Here is a 5,831-nt window from a genome sequence, read left to right on the forward strand (position 1 = left end):
TTTCACGTCCGTGGCATTGCGGGGTAATCGAAAGTTTTTTACAGCGTCTAATTTCTTGGGGTTTGGTTTGACTTCTTCGGATGAAACTACATGGCCTAAGTATTCTAATTCCGGTTTTACGAATTCACATTTGTCTGGTTGCAATTTAAGTCCTAATTCTCTGAGTCTCTGAAATACTATCGCGAGGTTTTCGTTATGTTCTTGAATCGTTTTTCCGAATATCACTATGTCATCCAAATAAACAAAGCAGTATTTTCCTACAAGTCCAGTTAAGGCTCTGTCCATTAATCTTTGAAAGGTAGCGGGTGCGTTTTTAAGTCCGAATAGCATTCGATTGAAATGAAAATGCCCTTGCGGTGTCGAAAAAGCGGTATATTTTTTAGATTTCTGGTTCATTGGAATTTGATGGAATCCTGAGGATAAATCAAGTGCCGAAAAGAATTTTGCGTATCCTAGTTGTGTTAAAATGTCGTCTATATCAGGTAAAAGGTAAGCGTCTTGTTCTGTGAGTTCATTTAGTTTCCTGAAATCGATAACTATCCTCCATTTCTGTTTTCCTGAGGCGTCTAATTTTTTCGGAACTACCCATACCGGAGAGTTATAAGGGGATTCGGATTCTTCTATAATATTTGTCTTCAACATGTCTCCTATTTGTCGCGAAATCTCGTCACGGTGACATTCCGGTGGTCTATACGATCGTGTGTTAATAATTTTGTCTTTGGTTAACGAAATTGTGTGCCGAGTTAAATTAGTACAGGGTAAAAGATCGGTTTCTAAATTAAAGATGTCAATATAATGGAGGATAATCTTTTCGATGGATTCACGGATTGGTTTTTCAATGTGATCTGTTCTCACTAGGCTTTTTAGTTTTGATACGTTGGAAAAGTCATGAGAATTTTGAATATTGCTAGAAATTTCAATGTTTTGCTCACCAGTGTTGATAAAACATACTTTAGTTGGTTTGCCTTCCAAATAGATTGTTTGAACTCTGTTTTCTCCAGGACTCAAATGTATTGGTTCCTGAAATAAAATGGTTTTGTCGTTTAATCGAATTTTGTCATTGGATATTGAATAGTTATACTTCTCTAAACATGGTAGCCCAATGATTCCGTCTTCGATAATAGGGAAATTGTTCGGTATGTGAAATTGTTCGGAAAAATGTTATTTTGTCCAAAAATTCGTTTCGTTACGTATTCGTTAGTTTCGTATTTGTCTCGTCCCATAGAAAATTTTTGTTTAGGCCCTATTTGTATCGCGTTGACAGTTTTGTTACGTTTCACCAGGTTTATCCCTGCTCCTGTGTCGACCAGAAATACTCGCTCTTCGGTTCGGGTTGACAAAGGTATTGCGAGTAGTCTTCCCGTGGCGATGTTGACTCGTATGTCTCGTACGGTTCGTCCATCTCCTGGTTCGATGTTGTTTCTTGTATTTCGTCCCATTCCTGGACTGCCTGAATCCTTGCGAATCCTTGCGGGTGGTCGATCGCGCTGGCTCGGTGGTAGAAAATTTTGACACTTGTTGGCAATATGTCCCAGCTTTCCGCACTTGAAGCACTTCATCTGCGCGCGTTCAGCAGGTGATCTATTTCCTACTTGGTTAAGTGTAGCAGGTTTCTCAGCTACTGGCGTGTTAGGCGATTTTGATGGTACATTAGATCGTCTTACCTGCATATGCTGGTTGTTGGGGCGATTACTAACCAAAGGTAAGCGATTACATGACCAATTAGGTTGTCGTTCTTCTCGCAAGTAGCGTTCTACATCGGCTGCCTTTTTTTCAGCTTCCGGAAGATTCAAGGGTTCACTGCTTAATAGTATTCGCCCTATGTCGCGTCTGAGTCCCTTTAGGTACACACGAACAGTCTTCTTCGTGATTTCATCGGTCATAATTTTACGTGTTAGTGGTTGTGGGTACTCATTGGTTACTGCGTACAGCAAACGGTTGAGTATTCTTCTAAACCGAATATTAAAACTTTGCACTGATTCCTCGCGTCCCTGTCTCAACTCTCGTAATTGTTCTTGGTACTCATCCGAAGTCACTTGTGCTGCTAAGTTATTTCTCAGTGCGTCGTACAGATCACTGTAACACTCAATAGGAATGTTGCGAATACTTTGGGCTGCTTTCCCCACGATTTTTTCCACTTTTATTGCTTTTAGCAATAGATCTTGCTCCATACAGCGATCCTTCATACTTCTCACTTCTTTGATGAAGTCTTCAACTCCTACATCATCATCTCCGTTGAGCGTTGGGATGTAGCGTATTGCATCCTTAGCTCGTAGAGTGGAGAGGAGCGGGCGGAAAATAGCCTCTTTCTTCCACCTCGGGTTGTTCGATGTCGAGGTGGACAGGTGGGGTGTCTGGAGCTGCTAACCCTGACAGTTTGCGTGCTTTTGCCATATTCACGGTGCGATTGATTGCTGTCGACGCACTTTCATTGTCTTCGGTGATAATGGAAGCAAATTCATCGGTCGCAGGGGATCCGAACCCAGTCCGTAGCCCTGCGACGGTTTTCCCGAGATTCTCGATTTCTGCTGTCCTGTGTCTGTTCTCTTCGTCATTTTGCATAGACAAACGTAACATTTCCTCTCGTAAAAGGGCAATGTTCTCGTTCTGTTTTTAAATACTGTCCCATATTGCTCGCAACATTGGGTCAGTTGAGGTTGAAGTTTGAGATTCGTTTGCCTTGGACATTATTGCCCTGATTTATAATTTTCAGACGAAGACGAGTCTTGGCTACTGAAGCTAAATTTTCTTTCACGGTAACGTACAAAGGAATTCAGTTTACCTTTTATTGTTACTTCACTTGGTTCGTGATAGTTACTTTGTTGTTGCGGATGACCGTAGTCCCAAATAATTCGATCTTCCGTAGATGATGAGTGTCTTTTGGTTTCCGAACAAACACTTTTCACTATCCTGGCAGGATCGCCAAAATGTCACGTAAAATAACAAAATAAAAAAAGGAATTTGAGGTGAAAAATAAAAAAAGAAAACTTTATTTTTTTTAACATCAATACACTTTACAATCTACTTCCGAACTCTAGGCGTGACTTTCTAAGACTGACTCTTACGGTTTTACCTTCGATCGGATCCGATTACTTTCTTTTGTCATCCCTCAACATCCCCACCGTCCATGCATTTGCTAGGCGTCCGCGATCGTTGCCACGTGCTCTTTCTTCTAGAGCCTTCGGTGGAAGGACCGTTAGGATGTTGATGGTTCATTAGGCACTTCAGCGATATACATTGTCGCCGAGTGCCGCCACATCTTTATCTCTATCGTCAGTCCGTCGGATTTGAAGTATGCCGGTCGTGACACTGGTTTAGTTACCTTATTATCCTGGTTTTGGATATTTTCAATTTACTTTCTATGCTGAGTTTACAGTTTCGACTAGTTAGCCAGTACGTCTGTCTCCTTCTTATCCGTATTTTGTCTATAATTGATTTGGTATGTTGCTTTCATGTAAGTTATGAGTCTAAGTGGAGTCTTAGTATTTAACTTGCTTTGTTTGTGTTATGTGCGTGCCATTCAATCGGATATTAGGTGGTTTCCGTTTTCGTATTGTAAATGTAATGTGGTTAAATTGACTGGGGTTTGCTTTTATCTTGCAGTCATTTTTCTATTTTTCTGATAAGTTCTGGTAGTAATATGACTGCTGTTTCTGGATTAGAGTGTTTGTGTTACGTCGAAGGCACGGGGAGTAGTGAAATTAAGAAATCACTGTTCATTTCCTCGCGTCGTTCGAATGATTTCGCTTAGGTTTAAACGTTTCACGAGCAAGGTAAGAAAAATTCAGACGTTTATTATGTGAATTCAACAGAGTGGCGGTTAAGAATGTTGGGACAGAGTGTGATATAACGACTCTCGATTGACGACTCTTGACTCTTCGGTGGCTAACCGAGGATCAACGGTTGCGGTGCCGAAGAAATACTCTGTGGTGTTTAACGGTATATTTATTAACAATGCTCGCTTTCGACTTTTTACGTACAACTCTCGATTCCAACTGACGATTCTCTGCCCTCGGTTACAACTCAACTGTTTTCTTGATCCGTTTCGTTTCTTTTTGTCATCCGTTAATATCCCTACTACGCACACGTTCGTTACACGTCCGCCACCGTTGCCATTGTCACGTAAAATTGATACTTGGGTTTGAAGAGAAAAGAAAGCTGAGTCGCGTAACCCAACTATTAATTTTCTTTTATCGAACTTTATTATAATTTTGGCACTTATAATAATAGTATAACACTGAACCGTAAAAAGGGTGTTGTACAAGAATAGCAATTAGAACAAGAACTGCCCGAGCTGGGTGAAGCCTCGGTTTATATACGTTTTGGTTTGAGGATGTTGAGAGGGGCTCGGTGTAGGTTATGATGTAGAAAAGTGTCCGAAGGTCGGGGGTCGATGTCTTGTCTCTGATGTAGGTTGAGATGTGATTGATGTCACACCATCTACGCCTTCTTCCAAATATTCGGCGGAAGAACCGTACGGATATCGGTAGCTCATTAGGCCTGTCGGCATTTGCGCTTCGGTGATACCGTTGGAAAGTTTTGTTGCCGAGTGCCGCGAAGCCCTATTCAAGTTTTCCGACCCTTTCTGCTTCTCGGCATTTGCGCTTTATCGCCGACATTGTCTGTATGTCGGCGATCTTTCCGCGTTACTATAATAGACATCAAAGAAGCCGTTCTACAGTGTCACCTGACTGGTACAGTGTCACGTAAAATTTATGATAAAAAAGGAGTAACTTAACTTGACCGTGTTTTTATAATTTTATAATTTTGTTTTTATAATTTATAATTTTATTCGCGAAAATGATTAAGTATAATATTACAATGAAGTTCAAATCACGGCCAAACTGTACACAAGACTGAACTCAAAACTAAAAAAGACTCTTCTTGGTGGAATGCTTGCGATTTTTATAGGTTGCGTTTGTTGGTGTTGAGGGGCAAGGGGCGGCGGATCCTAATTGCCCTACGTAATGGGGAAAATGTAACGTTGGGCCATGTGCAAAGGTCAAGTCAGGTAGTATGGAATGACGTGGATTTGGATATGGTCGTTGTCACGACAGCCGTGTCGTCCGTGAATGTTGGTATTTTGCTGTTGGTAGTTATACGCAATCCAGTGAAACTAAATAGTTTCAAAATTGAAGTAGGCGAGAAAATTAGAGTATTATGATGGTGCAGGTCGAAAGGGCCTGATTTCCTATACCAAAATAAGTCGAGGATGAAGTGACAATTTTTGACACAAGACTTGGTTTTCCAGAAAATCAATTATGAAGTTCGGTCCACTTGACTCCGCTACTTTTTAAGTATACGCGTATCTACATGACGGAACTTCACAATTCATTGTTTGGGAAACGAAGCCAGGAAAAATTTTATAAATCTGTATGCACGTCTAAAAATACCATTTATCCTCATACATACACGTATGTTTTCTTAAATATTGTGTCTATTCGATAACATGAAATAACAAAACTGATCACTAAAGCTAACGCTCACACCGCGTTGAAAGTACTCGGTCTCGTCTGATCACGAAAGTCAAGCAGCGCTGGGCACGGTTAGTACTTAAACGGGTGACCGCTTTGGAACTCCGTGTGGTGTTGGCTCTTCTTACTTTTCTTAACACTTAGCCATCCGAACCATCGGATCTCTCCTCTGTGGAGAACATCGATGAGTGACCGAACGCGGGGAGATCTCCCTTTTTGATTTTAGCGACGCATTTTCTTTGTTGTTGTTGTTGTTGTTGTTGTAATTATCAGTTATTGTTTACCTGGAATTGTTTCCAATTAATTGCTACTCTTTTTCCGCTTTTATAAAGTGCAATATGTAATAAAATACACCAA

At 40.8% G+C, this 5,831-nt stretch overlaps 1 pseudogene; it reads left to right on the plus strand.

Moving 5' to 3' along the window:
- Positions 1 to 5,475: 5,475 nt before the first annotated feature.
- Positions 5,476 to 5,594, plus strand: LOC143303982 (5S ribosomal RNA; annotated as a pseudogene).
- Positions 5,595 to 5,831: the final 237 nt, after the last annotated feature.

The sequence above is a fragment of the Bombus vancouverensis genome, chromosome 17, assembly GCF_051014615.1.
Source record: "Bombus vancouverensis nearcticus chromosome 17, iyBomVanc1_principal, whole genome shotgun sequence".
NCBI classification, from domain to species: Eukaryota; Metazoa; Arthropoda; class Insecta; order Hymenoptera; family Apidae; genus Bombus; species Bombus vancouverensis.